The sequence below is a fragment of the Andrena cerasifolii genome, chromosome 9, assembly GCF_050908995.1.
Source record: "Andrena cerasifolii isolate SP2316 chromosome 9, iyAndCera1_principal, whole genome shotgun sequence".
NCBI lineage: Eukaryota > Metazoa > Arthropoda > Insecta > Hymenoptera > Andrenidae > Andrena > Andrena cerasifolii.
Genome location: NC_135126.1, coordinates 13,960,710 through 13,984,715, shown reverse-complemented (window position 1 = coordinate 13,984,715; position 24,006 = coordinate 13,960,710). Strand labels below are relative to the sequence as shown.

The 24,006-nt window shown below is 40.5% G+C and overlaps 1 protein-coding gene across 6 annotated transcripts in view; it reads right to left on the bottom strand.

The window, feature by feature from the left end:
* The window catches only part of LOC143373455 (uncharacterized), a 386,763-nt gene that overhangs the window by 169,766 nt on the left and 192,991 nt on the right, over positions 1–24,006 (bottom strand). For 2 of the 6 annotated variants that reach the window (XM_076820744.1, XM_076820743.1), the window contains exon 1: positions 10,537–10,878. The exons of the other annotated variants lie outside the window; for them this stretch is intronic. The gene's annotated coding sequence lies outside the window, so the exon portion shown is untranslated. Of the gene's footprint in view, positions 1–10,536; positions 10,879–24,006 lie in introns of those variants that run through there. 6 annotated transcript variants of the gene reach the window in all.

Genomic DNA, 24,006 nt, shown 5'->3' with positions numbered 1-24,006 from the left:
TTGTCAATTTTACTGCGTGAGAAGTACAGTTTTATAGTAACACCATTTCAATTTTATTGATTTATATTTTTGATCTACTGATGTATTCAAATAGTATGCTGTAAAGTGGGTCAAAATTAGCTTACAAGATTTTACTCAGGCAAATGAACCTAAAGAAATTGATTTATAATTCACACCATACTATTCGAATATTTAAGTATTCGAATACTGATTTATTCGAATATTTAAGCATTCGAATACTTTGATATTCGAATTATATTCCCCAAATAATTGAGCATCTGAAGTATTCGAATATTCGATTACCGAAAGCTTCGACAAATAATCCCAGCCCTAATCCAGACACGCATCCCTTTGCCTAGCCAACTTCTCATCTCTGCACAATACAGGCCCTTGAAAAGAGTACCTATCCTGGAAAATCACGAGCTCGTCGCGAACATGCATTGAAAAATAGTGAACGAACAGGTTCGGGCGTAAAAGTAATCAAAAGATACGAACTGGCGGCGGGAACGTAGAGGTGTGGAGGAAGGCAATAATGAATCTCTAGTACAGCTCGGTGGACTTGAAAATCGGCGTTTCACACGAACGTGGACACGGCGGAGCGAAAGAAGCAAGCGGAAATAATGGGCGGGATAATCACTTTTTTATTTTCGCGGCTCTGTTCGTACTTAGTGTTCGTCGGGATGAAAATCATCGAGGAAACGACTCCCAGTGTATCGATGGCTCGATTAACGAGTCGACTTACACACGCGCGAGCCACGTGATTACGCGGCGACGACGCAACGGTGGTCGTGGCTGCGGGTCCGCGATGTGATAGAGAGCATGAATTACATTTGCATCTTGTACCGTATTTTCTATCTGGGGATAGGTGCGCGAAGGGATATGCAAATAAGGGTATGAATAATATATTATATTCCGAAATTAAGCGGATCGCCTAATCTCGCGACTTTTGTAATTCAGATATGTAGACGGCGAGAGGAACGCGATCGAATCCCTGGCGCTGAACAGAAAAGCGACGACGGCATAGCATTTAACATTTAACAATGATTATTGCCCGCACACACGGATGTGTATAATTTCAAATAAATTTTTCATCGAATTACTTCGCCCCACTGCTCGATCAGCGATCAAATTGGTGATAAGTGATTGGATTAAAAAATTAAACGGATAGTTGTCGAGCTATTCGCGCCACGATTTCGGGACAATTTTATTCTGTCACTCGTGCCGTTCACTCTGCGACCCACATATTGTCAGCAATTCTGTCCCATTTTGTCCTATTTAAATCCGTTTCGAATCGATTACAATGCCCGACTTTTCACTTCTATCTCGACGTTCTGTTTTTTTTTTCTTCCGAAGCAGAAATTTATTTACAATATTTTATTCAGTGGAATATTTTAATATATATTCGAAGACTCGTTCAAAGAGTACACAGAGATAACGTTGCGCAATTTTTTCGAGTGCTTGAAATTTGGTAGAGTTATAAACGTGATATAAATGGTAGACATGTAAAGGAATGAAGGCGAATTGTTGTTTCGGAATCCACGGATAATCGCAGTGATAAATACGGGGCGAATCCTTGCACGGTCGATTTAAAGCATTAACGTCGACGTAACAATTTAAGACGCAACAAAAGAGCAATCCGGTGCAATTATGTGTCAAGAGAACGCCGCACAACGACGAGCGCGAAAATGGGGGCGAATTTAACGCGAACAGGAGACGACAGAGAAGCGAAAATTAATCCGAGAGAAACTCGGTTCCATCGAGCTTCGACATTTTCCACTCTGCCAGATAAAAATCGCTCGGGAACAGATTACGGAGCGCTTTTCATTGGAGACTATGCCGAATAAATTAGACAATAGTGAAATATACAACAATCGATGATCAACACCTTCTGCTCCAACATTGTTCAATTTATCGAAAGATTTTCAAACGGGTTTTATATTCAGAGACAAACTGGACGGCTAATTTTATACACTATGGAAAATAAAATATATGTCTGTAATTGAAGAACTTATTTCTAAATCATCTGAAATCCATATTTGAAAAATATAAAAATTGAGTGGTACAAAGCTTTCCACAATATTTCTGAATACGTATCTATATCTTTTACATTGAACTCGTCTTTTATCTTCCATAGAAAAATCATGCAAATATACGATTATTTACAATTCTTTTTGAATCCAATAAAATGTTACGTACTATTACCCGGCCGAAAGAAGATCCCCAAGAGGCGGGCTCGGGCGATACAGTCCGTCGCTATGACGATTGGTCGAATCACCTATTTGGGCACACTTTTAATGACGCGGCACACGTATTTTGGTTATTGGCTGAAGTAGGCACATACATTGTCGCACCGCGCGACGAAGAGAGCGAACAAAACCCATCGAGATCGAGTGGAATAGAGCGATCGATCTGACCGACAAGCGTCAAAGCAATAGCGTAGGCATCTCAGACGGTTAACCATTAATATATAATAACATAAAAATTTCCTTATTTTTCAAACAATCTGTGCGACATTGCGTTTGGGCTTATTTTAATCAGAAAAATTTAACCAAACCAATGATAATACTTTCCTGAATATATTGTGAAAAATAAGGAAATTTTTATGTTATTATATATTAATGGTTAACCCCGTCTGAGATGCCTACGCTATTGCTTTGGCGCTCGTCGGTCAGATCGCTCTATTCCACCCGATCTCGATGTGTTTTGTTCGCTCTCTTCGTCGCGCGGTGCGACAATGTATGTGCCTACTTCAGCCAATAACCAAAATACGTGTGCCGCGTCATTAAAAGTGTGCCCAAATAGGTGATTCGACCAATCGTCATAGCGACGGACTGTATCGCCCGAGCCCGCCTCTTGGGGATCTTCTTTCGGCCGAGTAACAGTACATATTTGATTGGACGTATAGGTAATGTTTAATTATTGTGCTTCGAGTGGAAGATATATGAATTAGAGAACACGAATCCTTCTGTCAGAATAATATTGCAAAATATTTTAAACTGTCAGAATATGAAGGTTCTAGAAAAAGGTTCTAGAAACTGACGTTTGTATAACTGAACGACAGCTCAGGCCTTAAGCCAAAAACAGAGTTTATAAATAGTGGAGCGTAGTATATAAAAATTATAAAACAGAAACACGAGTAGTGCTATTGTTCAACAATCCAATAAGTGCACCTAAAGTTGTTACTGCGACTTTTGGTGATTTTGCATTTCAACTTTGATTTTCTATGACCTCATAGTTCCAACTAAAATTGCCAAAAGTGCGAAGTTCCGCCATCGTCATACTGTATTTATAAACATGGTTTCTGCTGTTAATTATCCATTCGCTTCAGTATTTCCTCAAGTTATGATAGTGTAAGCTTTACTTTATATTTTATTACTTTATATTAATCACCTCAAAGTGTTATCAAAAGAACGTATAAAAAAGGACTTCTACAAAGTGCTATGGTACCTATCATTCATGTAATTGGTACTCCATTTCGTTCTGGTCTCGAATTGTATCCGAGCAAACAGAATTTAATACTTCGTATGTATCGCTAAATCTCTCTAGGTATAATCCTTCGACTAAGTAGGAACTACACTCAGCAGGTAGCTTCTAGCAGTACCTTACTTTAAATATTACAAAACTCACTATGAAATGAAATATAAAGTAGCAATCACAAACTTCTAACTAACCCCACTGACATTTATCAACTATCCACACGGAATACAGACAAATATCAAAACACTTGTCCTCAAATCAGAAGAAGGAACTGGTGCACTCCATTTGAGGAACAGAAAGTAAAGTGATCAGACACGAAGCAATGATAGACACCAGTAATTGGCACGAAATATTTGTTAACAGGTATTGCAATATAATATAAATATAAATCCTCCGCTAAACGTAACCATAAGACTGACTCCCATTATTTCATAAGCCCGGGGGCCATTATTCCCTGAATTACCCACGGTGGCGAAATAAAATTTTCGTTCGGGTAAAGGAGAAGATCAGGTCGTCGGATAAATCGTATTAACGTCGCGAGACGCGCGGAATGGAGAAGAACTTTCAAGTAGATAGCACACTTATAAATAATTAATAATTCATAATGCATAATACGGGAGACCGGGAGGGGAGGCCACTCGTCGAAGGGGGGAGAAAATGATGTGACTCTGGTATACAATATGCCTCTGAAGGACCCGAAAGATAAAGGCCGCGCGCAACGAGCAAAAGAAACGAAGATTAATCGACCAAGAATCCTTTTTTTTTCTCTCTTTCTGCCGCTCATTCTTAAGCGCGCCCTTTCGTCCAGGCTGGAGGAGGCGCTCGAAGAGCCGACCATAAAATAGCAAACCTTTGCCAAGAGAATTTATCGAACTATCGGGGAAATCTGGCGTCGCAGGAACGGCTGGGCGCTTCGACTAAAAAGCTACCCCGGGAAAAGGGAAGTCACGTTAGGAACTCTTGCGGAAGGTGAGCCTCGAGAAATGAAAAAAATTAATTGCCAGTATGGAAAGTGAAAAATATGGCCGCCGAGCGTCACGAGGCTGCGATAAAAACTGCATCACACTCGAGCACACTGCCACGAGTGCCACGCGCATAGGCAATCCAAGAGCTTATCCTCGAATCGTCTTAAATAGCCTGCAAAGCTATTGAATATATAATTTTGTTCGTAGCTCTGAAAACGTTTGTCGACATAAACGTCGATTTACAAGTGGCTGTTTTAAATTTACTTTCAAAACGCCTTATATCCAGATGGCTTTTTGTGAATGTACAAATTACCATTGAAATCTTTGGTTCATGGTAGCAAAAATGTTACGGGAGAATCAACAGATTCTTTTATCGAAAATGTTGGAGATGTGGAAGTTTTAGAAGATTGCCACCCTTGTAATTGATAATAACACAGGACACTGAATACTGTATTATAAAAAATGCAGATATAAAATATCTGGATTTAGACCATCCTTTGATACCTGCACTACTAAAAATTTCGTATAATTTTTCATAAAGTTCAATCTTAAAATGAAATTAATGCGTCATAAGTTGTGTTTCATTCATTTCAGTGTGAAATAATTTATTTGGGCAGTGTCTTACCTTCTTCCATAATGTTCAAACTATACGGGTCAGATTTCTGTAACTAAATACTTCGTAATAAAAATATATTTTCCTAACTCATTAAAAACACAACCCACTTTCCGATTTTTCGTACTTGTTGTGTTCAAGATGTTTTGGAAATAAGCTTTTATTTAATACTCCTATTGAAATATTATTTTCCACTGCAATGTATTGTAAACCTTTAATTATTACGCGCTAAATTCGTTTGACTACGGTGCCGTTTGCCATCGATATTTAAAACGATTACAAAACAGCGCGGCGCTGTGTGTCCCACGTGTCGGACGGCCAGGGAGTCAACTTTAACCATCAGATTTTACAGTTCGAAATAAAGTTTGGAAGTTCGTAAAGGGCAAACTTCGCCGAAGCATTTGGAAACGTTAGCCGGGACCTCACGTCCTCGACTTAAATCGTCGGGACGTGTGTATTGAGGGTGTACGTGCATACGCGTATTTTTCCAGACGTGTTTGTAAATCGCTCTATTTTCCGGCAATTAAGCTTTAATTGCGTCGAAGAAAGTGGAAATATTGTCAGATCGTTAGGCATAGTAGAATGGGCGGAAGTTCTAGCCGTTGTACTCGATGGCGCGTGGAAAATGGTCTTTAATTCATAGAGTCTCAGGTGACGGGGAAATTTTAGGATAAAGTGCACTATGAGGAAGACCAATCCAGAGTGCATTTAAGATCTTGTTATACTTTAAATATGATATTCCTTGCAATAGCACACAGGATTAAGGATGCCCCTGTGTACAATTCAGTTGGCATAAAAAAGAGAAACACTTTTCAGAATTATTACACGACTTGTTTAAATATTTCATTGGAAAATATTCAGCACATGTTTAGTAACACTTCTTTAAGCAATAAAATTACATCTTCCCTATCTTCCCAGGATGTACATCCCAAAATTTCTACGGTAGAGGATTCGGCGCATTCTTTTCCACAAGACACGTACAAGGATCGCAGAATCCTTCACGATTTTTCCATGTTCATCCATTTCGAAGGATGCCCGTGCCCATTCAAGTCCTCCAAACAAAGTTTCCCCAAATTTTTGCGGGATAAGGTAACAGAGGAGGCACTTGAAAATATGAAATCGGTGGACAAAGAAAGCATTCAGGGCCTGAATACCTCAATTGATAGAAGAATCGTCCAGCGAAGAAAGGATCCTGATTCGAATACCGATCTACCATATCGATCGGACGACTCGTTTCCTGCCAACGATTTTCAGGAATAGGGCCCGCGTTCTCGTGCCTCTTTGCGCTTGGTTTTCCATGCTATTTCGAATTTCGAGTTTTGTTGTCCAAGGGCGGTTTGAGGGTTCCGTCAGGTGGGCCTAACCGTAGGCGGCAGGCGCCTTCGACTATTAGGTTTAGTTTAGGAGAAAGAATCCGTGGTTGGGTCTGGGTAGCGCACCTGGCAGTGCAGCCGTCCAGCAAACCAACAATTCCTTTCCTTCCTACAAAAGGGCCTCACAGTGGGCACCAATTTTTCGCCTCACCTTTGCCTAGAAGTCATTTGGGGAGAAGGGGCCGGAGAGAAGTAACCTTGGAGGGAAGTATTCGAATGGCTGTAAATCTTGGCTTGTTCGAGGCATTTCAACGGGACCTGGTGTGAAGGGTATAAAAGAAGACATCCTTTCAGATAACATGCAATTTCGTGCACCCTTTGTTTAGTTTTCCGGTATCGCGCTATTTTTGTAGGAAATGGGTATTACATTGAAACGTTAGATATATATTAGAAATGCATACGGCTATTCGAAATTCTTATTTGAAATATAATAGAACTTACGCGAAGAGAACTATGGTCCCCCTTTTCTGCTTTATAATAATTTCTATAGTAAATTGTCTCATAAAGGCAATAGTTTAAATACTATTTTACAATACTATATCTTCTTAATTTCGTATCAAAAGTAACAGAGAATTGCTGCAAGAGCACCTTCATCAACTCCCTGAATGCTTCCAGATAACAACTTTACATGTTATAGAACACTGTAATGGAAATAGTTCGCTGGCACAGCCTCCTAACGAAAATAACCTTAAACGCCAGATTTTTCTAGCCAAACAGAATTTATCATCTACAGTATTCTGCAGTTACATATTCAGGGGCACAAGTGGATCCACTTGTACGAATCTTCCCAGGACGCCTACGTAAAAGTCGACAAAGAAATCGAAATAGGTAATCTCCCTTCAATCTTGAAAAACGCCAGCCTCTCCTACAACATATTACATCGAAGGTACCTACTTACTTAACACTATTCCTACCGACACTTCACGCAAAAAAATGACCGGTATTTAGCACAGCTTATATTTTTTAATACAGAATGAAGATAATAGCCAATTTGACGGTATAAAAATATAGTTTCTTTTACTCAGAATTATATCACGTACATATTTGAGAAAAAGTCGAGAAGTTTAAAGGCGATTCAATTACGTTGTATATAGGAAATTCTAATCGAAATTTTAAAGACGGTCATTCGACCGGTCGTGGTAGGAATACTGTTAATGTCTCGCCTCATCGGTTAATAACGCGAAGTCGAGCTTAGCCCCGTAAGAAAGCCCGTTGAAAATACCGGCGAACGGGCGTAATCCAGCATCGATCTATTAACGCCGCCGAATGAATAAAATTCTTATTCCACAGGAATAATTAAAGCCCGTGAATGCCCGTGACACGCCGCCGCCTCCCACCCGCGAGATCTGCAGCGAGAAGCCATTAGAATTTTAATATAATCAGTTCCGAATCACACGTGAACCCGCTGCGCGTAGAATCGGCTATTACTTCCAGGTGATAAAAGTTTCATCCTGGCTCTGTCGAATATTTGCCGCCGAGGACGTCCAGCGCGGGACGGCTAAATTGAAAGTAATCAAAAATTACCCCGGCAGGAAATAGATTTTCGGGAAACGGGGCCGCGGAGCCCGGATGAAAGGCTATTGTTGGCCGATAAAAGGGAACGATACATAATGGCGGGACGCGTTACGAGTCCAGCGGGCTCCCGATAAAAAGTCAATAAATTCGCCGATAGCTGGCAACGTAAAGTTACAAAGCAACATCTGTCTACGTTTGCGGGTCGCGCCGAGCTGCGCGCTGGTATGACAACCGAAGGACGACGGGGAAAAAGAGGTATGGCAGTAACGAGATATCCAATTCCCGTCCCGTTGATTATTCCTTCCCGCCCTTGTATTTTTATTATCGATCAGTAGCGCGCTCCAACTCTCGACCGATCGATTTCGAAACGAACGTTCCGCGATTACGAGACTCCGTCGAGGGGACGATGCTACCCCTCTTGGCGCACGTTGCCTTGCACCTTCGATTTTAGTACGGCTTTTTTTAAGCGCAACAAATTGTCCTGATTAAGAGCTTCGACAAAACGCCGCGTCGGTGGAGCATCGAGAGCTTTATTTGGTTAGAGGTAGGAAATTTAAAAATCAAGTGTCTCTTCATGGAGCAATTGCTTTCCCGATGCTCAGGCTAGCGTGTACTTTCTGCGGGGAACCGGAGGAAATTGTGTTCGTTAAAACGCGCACGCGTAAACGTAATTTGTGCGTGATTGTACCTGATTAAGCTGTTACATGCACGCGGATTTTCCGCTCCTTTTTTGGTATGCTTTTCACGCAGCGTTTCCCAGCTAGTGTTCCGGGATACGAAGTTTAGAGTTCCGCGAAAATTTAGCTTGTAGTGAAAGTTCTAATTGCTTTGTTTTATTCAGAAATTATTTATTTCGACGTTACAACCCTACGTGTGCTAAGAAAAACTGTTGAGGAGATTGAGGGTTCCGCCTTTTCGTGAGTTTGGAAGGGTTCCTTGGCAAAATTTAGTTGGGAAACGCTGTTTTAATGTATGAAGCCTTGAGAATATATTTCTAAACTGTGACAATGGGATTTACGTTAGTGGGAAAGTTATGGAATTTTAAGCGAACCGACACTCGAACGCACGTGCACACCCCTCGTTCTGCAGGTCAAAAGACCTTGCAGAGTCTGGCAAGGTTTCGAATTCTATTATGTTCTACGGGTAGTGCACAATCTTTTCCTATTGTACAGAGTTTTCCTGGAACTTCTTTCTTAGCAGAAATCAGTGTTTAAGAGGAGAAAAATAATTTAAGTGTGTTTATTCAGAAGAATCTTCTACCGTAATAATTTTCTCAAAACGTCCCACAGGTTCGTGGACGCGACCTCGCCAAAATTATTTAAGCAATTCCAATTTGGAATATTGAGAAATACACACTACGAAAGTGTTTGGATTTTGCTATATTTCATTTTTTTGAACGAATATTTTTCATTTCTTTTTTGAATAAAAAAATCGACTTCAACAGCAGCTCGTTTCATGTTGACACAAACTTTTAACTTTTAACTATATAATAAACCGACTACGTTATTTTATTCTATGAATCCGTTGACTTTTTACGTCACAGCAACATAAAAAAACGTTCGAGGCAATTTATCTGATCACTTTGCCGCACCGCATATCATACATATATGTAGAAGAATATTTGGAAAAATATGATGGCATATTAAGATACCTACCTACTAATATATATGTGTAAAAACCTATACAAATGTTCGTCATTAAGAAAAATAGCTAATGAAAATGTGCCAACGCTATTTATGAAATATAAATTGTACCTACCTACATATTTTCAAAAATGACAAATTATTATTCGTGACAGATTCGAAAACTTGTGAAATATGATCATTTAAAATGCCATGTCACATAATATATTACATTATCCTCTGGCTACGTCATTCTTAAAATAAAATGTTATTCTACAGCGAAGAATGATTCTGAAAACAACGACAATGACTGTGTAGCTATGTGTTGTGTTGCAGTCCCTGTAAAAAGTCTAGCGATTTTACAAATCGCCGCCATTTTGTCGAAAAAACGCTTTTACCTCAATCAGGGCGAGGAATCATAACCTTTCTGTAATACACTCATACAATTTTAATATATACTACTTTTATGCGTATAATACTTTACTACTTTTTATTGTTGATTGTTTCCATTATATTAAGACTGGAGGTCTCTAGCCGTATTACAAAAAGGCTATAATTCCTCAGCCTAATTGAGGTAAAAAATTTTGTACAAAGGCAGATTTTATAAATATTTTGCAACATATCCAAGGCGAAGCAATAAAAACGAAATTAATCAGTAAGGAATAAAGAAATTTGTTGCATTCCTTAGTAACGAGAGATGCCCCGAAAGATGCATGACGCATTAAAAATTGTACCACAATTACAAAATGCTAGATACATCCATTCAAACAAACTAATGGACCGCCATTTTAAATCGGCATTCCTCAGTTTCCTTCCAAACATCATTCACCTAGCTGTGATTCTTGAAAGTGATCAATGATAGGGAATTTCGTTCCGACAACGAGCGATCGATAAAACAATTTCGCCTCCTCACTCGCTTACCCAAAGTATGAATCTATGCTCTTTTAATAATTATTAAAATGTACACTAACCAGGAGCACTGGGGGAGCCGATGATAGACAGCAGCTGTACGATATCCAAATTTGCGGTTGGCACTACACACATTATACGCGCACAGTTTGTAAAGTCCACTAATAAACGTCGAAAAGGGCGAACACGCGAGACGCTCTTCACTCGACGAGATACGGGGCCCGAATGCCTACTGTCATCCTCGCCGCGTCCCGACCTGTACCTGAATTATTAACAGGCAACGTCCAAGCCCGCAAAAAAGAGGGTCGCGTTATAATGTACACGAACATAGAGCTGTACGCGGCACGAGCGGAAGACGTCGACGTCGAACGGAAAATCACGACTTTAAATCCACTAACTCGAACGGTTTGGCGGAGGTAAACAAGCGTTGACTTGTGCAGCCGCGTTCCAAGTAACGGTCTATGGCGACGCACACCGATGCGACGCGATCGAGTCAGATGCCAGAGCCATCTATCGATGCGAGGGATCGACGCTGATCGATACATCTCGAGCTAGATGCGGGAGAAAGAGAATACTTTTGCCTGGATTTCAATTTTGAATAAAGAATCAGAGGTAGGAGGATTATTATTTTTTTAAGATGATACAGTGAAATGTTTGTTGGGCTTTATTTAAATACTGAGGATACTTCAGTCAAGGATTGAGTGGAAGATTATTTGTTTTTATCCTTTATATGAAGGGTTTGGCTAAAGTGGATTGTTTCTGTGCGACATGGGATACATTTGATTAATAATTCTTTCAGTTTTAGGTAAGGCTTTTATTTTTATTTATGACTTTATTTGAAGGATTTTATGTTGTAGTGTTTTTAATTTTCTTTTGTGGAATTCTGTCTACAGAAATAATATGTATGCTGTGTATGCAGTAACCATGGACTAATATAAAAGTTGAATGTCTTTAACTTTTATGGTGCTTAACTCTTCGTTGACACAGCTATTTTTTCGATCAAATTTGACATACTGGGTGGCTCACACCCAAAGCAATTTTTTAACGGCTGCTATTCTCATCTAAAGAATCCAATCGTTAAGAAAAAAATCATGGGTCAATGTTGAGGTCTCTAGAATGTATTCTAATAGTTTTTTCATTGAAATTTTATCACAGTAAATGTAAAAAAAAATCTAGATTATCATATGTCGAGAAAAGAAGAAAAATCTTAAAAAAATGGTAACTTTTACAAATTTCAATATTAGAAGCTAAAAATCTACAGAGTTCTATTTCACAGATAATATTTTTAGAAAAAAATAGTTTGTAAGTTGGCTTTGGAAAAAAGGTATTCATTTAGAAGGTAGGCTATTTCGGTAATTGAGAAAAAAGAGATATTCCACGAATATCCAGCATATTCTACGTATTGAAAACGGTACAGAGCGTCAAAATCAGTTTGTGGGTGGCTTACATCCAGAATGTCAACGAAGGGTTAAAACTCACCCAGGCCTCAATCGTAAGCAACAACTTATAATAACCAGAATAAGAATCGGACACACCAAACTAACAAATACACATATTTTAAACAGTAAATCACCAATAAAGAAGAAATTCCAGTATTAGGTAATGATAACCTCACCGATATAGATACTTGCACATATTGTACCTACATCATACCAGGAAAACGTAATTAAATATTGTAAAAATAATAGAATCTATAAGAAATATGCAAAGATGCTGTGCCGGTAATGACTTATGCAGTCGATGTGACTTTAAACTTCAAATAAAAACGATATCACACAAAAACGGAAAAAAATGACTCCCCTATGAATAACGTTGTAGGATGCAACCAACTCTGTGGTTAAAACTTTATAAAGCTTCCTTTGGCTTTCAAATAAATTTCCATTAAAAATGTCCATCAATATAAAACCCTTATTCGATGACAAAGATAAAAAGTTTCTCTGATAAGAATAGGATGTTTATCCATCGAATAAATATCGTTCGAATATCAAGGATGAAGGCAGGCTACCTTTTCCCCGGTTCCTCCTTTAAATAACTTCTCCATCCAGATAAATTCGAACTGTGGATTAAACGGGAGGTAACAAAGAAAAACAAAAAATCCAACGAAAGCCATCGATATGCTCGACGTTAGCCTCAATCGTTCGTTAAATTCAACGGTCAAAGATCGCTCAAAATACGCGAAATGCTGTCCGCTCTGCCGATCCGGTTCGATCGTATCGGGGCAACCATATCGCAGATAACCATTGACGTCACCATTCAGATATTCGGCCCGCGGATATCCGGGGAGGCACTCGAAGGTCTCGTCTAAGTACCGCTCTCGAGATGATCTAGCTGGCATTCGCCGGCTCGCGAACGGCGTACAAAAGCGAAGCGGAAGTTAATCGACGGGAATCCCCCTTTTTATCGGCCCCAAGCATTTTGTTCGGCGAGATAAAATCATTTAAAGAAACGATCCCCGGATTTTCGTAGTTATCGATGGAATTTCCGTTTCCCCGTGCTTCTCGAAATGCGTCCAGTCGGGGAGCCGGTACAGGCCATTCGCGGAGACGGAATAAAACGCGGGGGTGCAGGGGCCGCGTGGGTGGGTTAGAAGTGGAAACAGGGTATCGGTTCGGTGTGGAGACGAGCAGGGTGTCCGGGGAAGGGGTCCTAGTACATACGTCGACTTTAAAAGAGAAAGGCCGGGGAAATGGAAGACCGGGGAGATCGATGGGTGCCAGAAAAATGTGCACCGAAATTTATATAACGAGGAATTCCATTATGCCAGGCTCCGATACCCTTGGAGCCAACGGTAATGGCGATGGTGCAAGTATCGGAATATCGAACGGCGTGCTTCATCGACCGAGATAAGATCCGTTTACATTTCGAACCCTCTCTCCCTATCTCAACCCCCACCCGAACCCCCCCCTGCCAGCCACCCCTTTCGTCCTCGTGCATGAATCACGATACTGTCGTAATTTAACTGAAAACCAATTTTTCGTTTCGCCATCGCACCCCTCCCACCCCTTTGGATCCTCCTTAATGCGGATCCTCGTGGCCGTTGTCCGCCAGGATCCCTGCCGACCACGTTCCAGCAGATAATGGAGGACGCTCGACGGTCATGGTAGAACAATGAGTAATGCGGCCGGGAGCAGATTCGAGCAACGTAGAGTAACGCTTAGAAGCCGATTTTAGATGGAGAAGAATGGCGGAACCTCGGGGTCGTTGTTTTGTGCACGATAAACGGGGGACAATGGCAGGATCGCCGGAAATGTACAGTGGACGGGACGCTGATGAAAACCCCCGGACAGGTTGGAAAGGGGAGGAAAGACGACAGTGTCACCGTACCGTGAAGAGTATTGACCGAACAATTACCGATCTATTTTGAATTAAATGCCCCGCCAGAGTTTGGATTGTCCACCGTTCAGATTGCAAAACTTTCCGAGCCATTTCCGGCGCGGAAAACTCCGGGCGTTTTGAATTACGCCGAGGATCGTGATAAATGTGATAGTTCTATTGCCTTTAAAACACTTGGAGGCGTTTATGCTCGGCTTGAGGTAGGAAACAGTCGATTTCGGCAACGGGCGACAAGCAATTAATTTTAGATGAGATATTTCACCCCTCGTTAGGGTTTGCGTTAGATTTTATTGCTTCTCGGGTCTTTGTGGGGTGCAGTGGACTGCGAAGCCGTTCAAATGCTCGTAATCGCAAAATAATAATAATAATAAATCTTTATTACGTTCCATGTACAATTAACAAAAAATAGGAACCGTGCTGGAGTAATGCGAGCCTAATTGTACAATAAGACGTAATGGACGAGATTCTTTGCATATTGTGAGAAACGGGAACAAAAATTATTTCAATCGTTGGATAATTTAATTAATTATAACACTTTGCTTATAGCAAGGATTCGCGTGCAGACGTGGTAATAAAAGCGTTACACGAATTTATTACGGAACTATTAAAAGGCAAGTTATAAACTGTTAGAGATATTAAAATTTAGAAAAATCGTTATAATACAGTGTTTTAAGAATCAAAGAAAATTTATGAAACAACTTAAAATCTTTATTAAAGTTCTTTAAAAAATTGTAACGAAACCTCAAACAGTCTTCATATTTTCGCAACTAGCGCCTCTGTGGTAAATTTTACCTAGTAGCGCCTCCCGCCGAGTTAAGTTACTTCTGTCTGTACCTTTTGATTTCAAGTGTGTGATACCTACTATCAATAAACATTAAGTATTCTATCGAATAGTGAGCCTATTTACTGTGCGGCCAAAAATTCCCGTCTTCGCCAATTAAAGGGGAATCCCAATTCTAACATGGACGAATTAAACAGTGGTTAGTAAACAATGAGCCACGGCTGCACTAGCTATCAAAACAAGTATTTAGAGTCGCGAAGACCTGAATGCGTTGATCTCAGATTGAAACGTGGCGGTTGATGCGTCGTGGATGAATAAAAGGAGCAATTTGGACGACTGAGCGCTATTGTAGAGATCAGGAGGCGTATAAACGAAACAATTAGAATTCCATTGAAGCAAATGTGACGCCGGCGCACGATCTGAGAGCGACAAGATTAAACTAGACGCGGGCGGATCGAAGGCGCGCGCGAATTCGCTGAATTTTCAATGAGATACGGAACATCCGGATTCTTTCTGAATTTCGTTCCCGTGAACTCGGGCCAGATTCGACAGGTGCAACCGGAACATAGATGGCAACGACGGCAGATTGAATTTTAACTCGAATCGGCCGGCTGTCGCGCCACAGTTTTCCGTCTCCAGTCGTCGAAACTAGTTTCCCAGCCCTGGGAGAAGACCCGACCTAAGTCACTTTTAATTAGAACCGACCATTCTGTCACGTTTCGCGTCCGCCCTTCCACCCCCTCTCGCCCCTGCGCCCCGCCGCCCCTTTCCCCCAGTGTATCGATAAATTCTAAAAACCTTCGATGAGTTTTCGCGACCACGGTCGCCGATAAAGACGACAGTTACGGATAAATTTCGAGGTCCGCGGAAAATTCAGCAATTCAAACATTGAAAGTTTACTCGGGAGGCGAACCCTCGGGGCGGTTTTATTTTTATTTCGCCCGGTTTTTTTTGTTGCTGGATTTGTTTCGAGTGCAGTCCGCTGTAGGAACGTCGCCGTTCGCGGAATAATCCAGCGCGAATTATCCAGCCTGGCGAGTGCGTCCGGCACCATTTTGTCTCCCGGCTAATCCACCGTCTATAATTAACAACTTTATAACGCGCAATGCCTAAATCGTATTTAACCAGCACCGAATGTTCGATGGCCCGATCCCTGTTAATATCCGACGAGTTTAAATTCGTATTACGATAATACTCTACTTTCGTTTACGCGCGCGGTACCGCAGCGACGCGACGCGCCGGCTAATTCATTCGGCTGCAGCAGATTCAGCCGATTTCAATCAAAAGGGGAATACTTAATCCAGTATTAGCTCCGCGAGCTGTTATGGTATCGCGGTTCCGTATTTTCTATCGGTGCCCGGTGGCGCGCGTTCCCGTCACATCGATTATCACGGTCAGAGATGTAATGGTAATTATGTCCGCCGGTTTTGCGAACGACGTGCACGCGTATTTGGAAACTAGCCTGTGTCGTCAGGAATTGTTCGGCATAATGGAACAACTAACAAAGCCTTGCATTAGTTGAGCAATTAGTAACGTTGCGCGACTCTGTAGCCTTTGTCGGGTGTGATTCGGGTACCTTTATAATTGCGTTTGTTATTGATATCGCGGTGGAGGGAGGAAATAGTAGGTACATACATGGTAGAAGGTACGAAAACTTTTCTTCTACATTTTTCGTAATTCTTCATTTTTAATAATTTCCCTAGCATCTCGTTTTAAAATGTCACTTTAGCTTTCGACATTCGATATTCCTGTGTCAGTGGCATGAAATTAACCCTTCACTGACACTCTGGGTGTGAGCCACCCGTGAACTGATTTGACGCTGTGTACCTTCCATACGCAAAATAATTACCTTTTCTCCAAAGCCGACTTATAAACTACAGTTTTTCTTAAAATATTATATCTGAACAACAACTCTGTAGATTTTTAGCTTCTAATATTGAAATCTGTAAAAGTTATAACTTTTTAAAGAATTTCTTCGTTTTTTCTCAACGTATGGCAATTTAGAATTTTTCCACGAAAACTGTGATAAAATTTCAATAATAAAAGTATTGGAATGTATTCTAGAGACCTTGAGAAAGACCCGTGATTTTTTTCATAACGATTGGATTATTTAGATGAGAATGGCAGTCGCTCAAAAATATTGCTCTGGGTGTGAGTCACCCAGGTATGTCAAAATTGATCGAAAAAAGAGGTATGCGAACGAAGGGTTGAAACTTTCATACTTCGTACGACACTGTTCGTTAAAGAGACATGATTTTCGATGGATCGAAGTGTAATACTTGAAGAGAGAACTCGAGGGTTAGGAGGATGGTGACCAAATACTTTCTGCGACGAAAAATTTCCATGTCTCCGAGTCCCTCCTGAACCGTCATCAACAACTTTTATCAGTTCCAGCTGAAAGTCGAACGCTTCGACGATTCTACCCTCCGTGAATGCCACGAACCGCGAGCACGCTGATTGCGTACAGTGATCGATGAATGTCCTTCCGTACGCGCAAGTTGTCTCGCGAATACGTTAAAGCGCACGGTTCATCAGGCATTCCACTCGTACCCAATAAATTTTATAAACGTCGAACAATATAATAGAAATCTCTCGTTTCAGAGCAGTTTCGGGGGCGCGGTATTCCGTGTCGAACGAAAAATGCGCAGTGACACGATTTCGGGGCGCGTGCATTAATATTAAATAGACGCGGGCAAATTGATGCGCACACGGTCGGCGAGCGTGCAGCGTGCACTCTTCGGAACAATTTAAATAATTCGTATAATATCGGCCGTCAGCCGGGAGGGGGGAAAGATGGGGGTGGCACGCCGTCGTTCTCGAGAAATATTCATAACGTTTAATCGGTACGTTAATCGCGATACGCTGTTGGATCAAAGCCGATTAAAATGCCTTGATGTCGCGCGCCAGTTGGGTTTTTCCTGGAAATTTCGCGCGGTCTTCCGCTAATTTCGTTGCAGAGTGGATGCGGCCGAAATGAAGGACGAAGAAAGGGAGGCGAACAAGGGCGTAAAGCAGTCGCCTGGACCGAGGGTGTCAGATTGTGTTTTAACGTTCTAACGACAGGCCTGGGATGTCGGAGAATTCACCAGCTCGAGATCCATCCGTCCTATACCCAGGCAGGGGAATTTTAACTGGTCGCAGTCACTGAGCGACCATTCCATCTGTAGGTATCCTTTGAATACCCTGCCTCTTTTGTTTCATGGTCCTGCCCTTCGCGTTAATATCGTTTTCGAAAGGCAGAGTGGAGAGTACGAATAAGTAAATAAATCGAGGCGCTGTGCGAAGAACATAATTCGAGTAGGTGTGCAGTACCGGGATATAATTTCGATGAGCACATGGCCAAACATTTGTATACACCTTATAGGAAAATAAACAAATACTGAACGTACCAATGTAATAAACATAAGCTATTATCGTGTTTAATTTCATAAAGCATTCACCATTATTTTAGGGGAGGCCGGGGCTAAAAGTTCCGATTTCGATAAACCATAAAAATGACTGGAAAATAATGTAGTTATTCTCTTCACTATTGACTAATTTCTTGTTAAATTTATCATATCTTCTGATTTTATGCTTGTGTTTAATATATTGTAATAGGTTTCCCATAGAAAGTAATTTATTTGTGGCTGATCGAAGCGGAACTTCTTACCCCTATATGGGGTAAGTTGTTACTATGATATAAGAGTTGCCTTTTAATGAAATATTTCACTTTCTAATGAAATAAAGCAGAATTTTATTAATAATGGTTATTTATGAAGGTTCGGACCAACAAAAATGTATTATCTTTAAAAGAAAACCAAAAGCGACAGTTTTTATTTATCTTTACGCATAACTTCGATCGAAGTCGTGTCCCTTTCCGCCTTTCATTCATATGTTCGCATCTTAAAGCACAGCGGAAACAATTTATACATTTGCGGTAGGTCTGTGACGATAGCACCCCCAAATTCGAATTTTTGAAAAAACTCAACGGCATTCGTTTGTCCATCGTTTGCCCACGTTTGCCCATAAAAAATTTTTTTTTGCCCACCCTCCAAAAAAAGTTATGAACAAAATAAAAAATTTGTCTTCATCACTCACGATGAATTCATTTCAATTTTTTAAAAGAAGGATACGAATATACCCGATCTGGCCACGTTTGCCCACTCTCAGATTTCATTTGCCCACCCTCCAGAATTTAAATAAAAAATAAAAACCGCGAAAACATGGGTATAGATGAAGCGATCGCGTTAAAGTTCGATTATTCTCGAAAATATTATCAAAATCGTTCTTTCAACAGTGCAATTCGTTAGTTTAGATGTAGAAGAGATTTGCGCATCCATTAATTTCGTATGCCCACCCTTCAGAATCGAATTATTAATGAAGATAGCCAAGAAGTGCGGTACCCGTTAAAGCGATCGCGTTAAAGTTCGATTTTTCTGGAAAATATTATCAAAATCGTTCTTTCAACGATGCATATCGTTTGTCCAGATGTAGAAGAGATTTGCCCATCCATTAATTTCGTATGCCCACCCTCCAGAATCGAATTATTAATAAAGATAGCCAAGAAGTGCGGTACCCGTTAAACCGAATACCTTTCCGTTCGTTTTTTCCCGAATGAATTATCAAAATCAATTGTACTTACCGTAAAGGTTGAAGGTGTTTGGTGACATGTTATCCAAAAAATGTTGCACACACTTCTTTCTCACTTTATTGGAACGACACTTAAATTTGTATCGCTCATCGAACACTTCACACTTTTCACACATCTGCAGCATGTGCAGAATATCACCAGAGTGGTTTTCTAGTCATTTTTCACTAATTACCGCAATGATATCGCACAACGGAAAATAATATAATCTCACAGTTACTTCACAAACCGTAAATGAATGCACGGTCTTGCAAGAGTTGCGTCCGAACTCTGTAGACCGACTGACTTTCGTGCGTCGTTGGAAGGAATTCGAGGGTATCGCAGACATCTGTTTACGTTTCGGCACGTTCGATGACGACACGCAGTGTTGATACCCTAAAGGGTAGCAGCGCCGAGTGCCACTGCCGAAACGTAAACAGATGTCTGCGATAGTCTCGAATTCTTTCCAACGACGCACTTCTTGGCTATCTTTATTAATAATTCGATTCTGGAGGGTGGGCATACGAAATTAATGCATGGGCAAATCTCTTCTACATCTAAACTAGCGAACTGCACCGTTGAAAGAACGATTTTGATAATATTTTCGAGAATAATCGAACTTTAACCCGATCGCTTCATCTATACCCATTCTTTCGCGGTTTTTATTTTTTATTTAAATTCTGGGCAAACGAAAATTTTTTATGGACAAACGTGGGCATACGATGAACAAACGAATGCCGTTTAGTTTCTTTTAAAAATCGAATTTGGGGGTGCTATCTTCACAGACCTATTTGCGGCGGGGCAAGTTTTTACGGTAACAACGTGCCCCAAGTCACGGTAACAACTAGCCCCTACCGACACATGTAGCAATTTCAAAGACTATTCTGCTTATACATGTATTCAAACGATAAACACTATTACACCATGTTCTTAAATGTCATTTGATATATAAGAACGATTCAATCTATAATATCGACGTTAAATAATTGAAATAGACCAAAAAGTAATGATAGAAAAATTTTTACTTATCTGGTACGCGACTAATAGGTCCTTGCTTACAACCACACGAATCGCTGTCGCGGACGCTATTATAGTGGGCGACAGAGTGGCGTGATCAACTCACGCGGAAAAAATAATTTAAAGTACAACGCTCTTTTTATTTCGAAGATAGAGCCGTCGGAACAACTTACCCCCGGAACTTTTAGCCCCGGTCTCCCCTACCATAAAATTATTTTCAGGATCAGATCATTTTTTAACCACAGACGTCCGTTATATATTTTATTAAATTGGCTATTTAAAAATGAGTAACGATACGTGTAGCGTAGTAAGTAGATCGACGAAATTTATTTAGAAAGGCCAATCCTTCTCGATTGAAACAAAGGAGGACTGAATTTCATTCGTTTGATATTATATATAAAAATTAATTTATAGATCTTGTTTCTACGAAAAGAGATAATAATTAGAAACTTCAACATTCGGTATTTTTTAAAAAAATTGTAAATCAGCAAAATGAGGACATAAACCCCTCTTCCTTTCGCGTGGACTACGCCATATCTCAGTTTTATTAGAATCCCTGATATGAGATGGGAAAAGTAATGGATTTGACGATTTGCTATTCCGGGAGCAGTGCAATTATTACATTTTTACAGAGAGATAACTCGATTTATTAAAAATCGAGTGACTTTCACGTGGCAAGTTAACTCGTCGTTTCCACTTAACAGGTTACATACTTGCACCATTTTACATACCTAAGCTAACACGTTTCCATTGTCCGTGACGCTTAGCACCGTTCTTTTTTATTTCGAAAGTTTTCTGTCACATGCACAGAGACGCGAGGATTTTCAGGGAATTCAGGTGCGCGCTAGCACGGGACCAGTCCTTAAAGTGTTAACACAAATCGATATTTACCCAACGTGCTCGCATCGTCGAGCACCGAAGCCCACGATTTTCCTCGCTTTCGATATCCATCTCTGGATGGAGATTTCCATCGTGCGTCGCATACGAGCGAAGCAGTCGTTGCACGCACCCACGATTATTACTGCCTCATTTTTTTTCTCTCCCTCCATTTTCAGCTTCGATTACCCGAGATGAAGGTTCGCCGGCGCGCGACTTGTCCTATATTTTGGTTACCGCACGAGTGTCGCGGCCGAACTTGTTCCCGTTAACAGAGAGAAAAACGGAAAGAAGGGAACGCCGATCGACGAATCAGCGTTGCACTAAATTTAATCGAAGCACAGATATTATTCTGGATTGGGTGTGAAATTGAATCGAACGCGATTTAATTTCGTCGCGGATGGTCCCATCGAATTCTGTGACTGCATTCAGCTGATTCGCTCGTGCAACGGTACGAGCTTTAGAATTTCGATTTGAAAGGGTACACACTGCTTTTTCTTCGCCGAGGAACTTTTCTATCAGAGTAATTAATAATGTGTGCTGTATGTTCATGAAACAGTAACAGGAGACGAGATTTTCCAACGTATTTACGGAGATACCTGCACATGTAATCCGCGCGCGTTCAGCTGCAGTCGAAAATTATATTTCGCATCTAATTCGACTATTTAAAACGTAGGTACACTGTTACAGCAGCAAATTCTGAAGCAGCACGCAAGCCTGCGAAATTCGATAACTAATGGTAAGAAAAGCGGTTAGATCTATGCAAAGTTACGTTACTGTTTAATTGCTAATCCCAATTCACCCTGAAAATTATCGCTTAGATGTGAACAAATTAACTATGCTTTCCTTGCGTGCTTGAGCAGTTAATTTTATCTGAAACTACGGTGAGCTAGGTTCACGTAGAACCTCTGTCACATTTATCTTAGGGAACATCGTTCGATGCAGGTATGTATGTACCTATGCTGCAATTTATAGGGAAGGTAATAGAAAGTTACAAATTTGCCTAAGCACGTTGAATGGAAAGCACGCAATGATTCTAGTCTACAGAAATTTTATCGAAAGAAAGTTATTCTTTAAACGAAAATAATAGGTATTAGCTTCCAATCAGTCATTACACGAGACTACACGAAAGGATTGTATAAATATTTCTCCTAGTTCCAATATTAATAGGAAGCTTCTTGTGACATTAAGATTGGTTAAGAATATATCAATCTTATACCGTCTGTCGGTGAATAAACTCATACGTACTTACTTATTCCTCCAATTTTATGTTCTAAAAGCTATTGTACTGAATTCAACATCAACAATAATTGATGTAATATTCTGCTTCCTCTTTGCATTAATATCGGAATTTCTGTCATCATTGGATACACTTTTATCGGTACTTTCAGCGACAGCTGCCAAATACACAGTTACACATTTCACAGCCTGGTAGTTCTGTTTAAAAATACAATGGAAATTCAAGAATCCATTTTATGAACAGAATTTTGTGGTTCGGAAGGGATGTAAATCCGTTATGGTTCCACCATAATGTTCCTCCGTTACTCGTAGAATTATTGAAGTAGAGAGGCAAATTTCGGAAGATATCCACGAATATTTCCAAAGAACGTTACCGACCGAACTCGATGCTTTATTAGCGCGAAATGTTTCTTAAAGGCCCCCGCGATATTTTAAAAATGAAATTCGCTCGTCAGCGACGACGAAAAATAAAACACAGGCTCGCGTGAACGCAACTCCGGAAGCACTTGCGTTCCAAGCCACAGAACTTTATCTTTCGACCAAAAGGGAAAAGGAAAAAAATGCTCTCTTCCGAGGAAAAACACTCCTCGGCTAATTAGTAGGTGCACAAACGTGACTTTGTCAACCACGTTTCCCTGAGTGATTTTTTAATTTCATTCGTTTACTGCTCCCCGCGGTAAGCTGCCAACGACAAAATTAAACGCTGCATTACTTGATAGAATTTTCGAGAAGCAAACCCGGAAAATACGACTGAAGAATGTATTCGAAGAGTGTAAAATAATTGAATAATTTCAGCAATGATATGTTATAAATGTTGACGGTTTTGGGCCGTATTTATTTCTGGAAATACTACTTACTGGGAGGCACATTTCATAAATTACATATCTACCTATTTACGTCCGAGATTATTATTATTACTTCAGCAGACAAGGCTCGTACATTTTATCGTTATTTTTTATGAAATACTATACTTTGCACGTGTGCATTTCCAAGCAAAACCTGCATTTTGAGGACATTCACCCCTTGCCATCCAATTTAATTCCAAGCTTGCTATCAAAGCGTACTATTTAATTTCGCTTGACGCTCTACATATATACGCAACGGTGGAATATAAAATCGCACGACGTCTCCGAGACGTCATTTTAAGACAAGGAGCTGAAAGTATTATTATCTATTAGTATTAAAGAATTTATAAAAAAAAGGAGTTATGTAAACGACACTAAACTGGGTGTTAAAAAATACAGAATGCTCTATTAAACCCCAAACATATGGCCTACTACACAAGATCCATAAATATTTAACCCCCCCAGGAGTTAGGAAAAGGAGAAAAGCTGACTCAGACTAAAATAATCCCCGCATACAACTAAAGTTATCGAGACCCATGTCAACATTTTACTTCACCAAACAACTTCCACACAACCGCATGCAGCCAAAAGGTACCGCAAACTGCTAAACAACCCCACTACCCAAGAAAACCCTCGGAACTCGTCACAGACACTTTCCAAACACAGATTCAATATCGAAACCCCCAACAGAGCAGCACCGATCGGCCAACAATAAATGAAAGGATCCTGACTCGCAAATCCCACGAAACCCCTCCCCCCAAACGAATCACAGCCGTATCTCTTCATTCTCGTCGATCGTCTTCCTCCTCACCGACACAGGCTGGTGTCCCCCTAA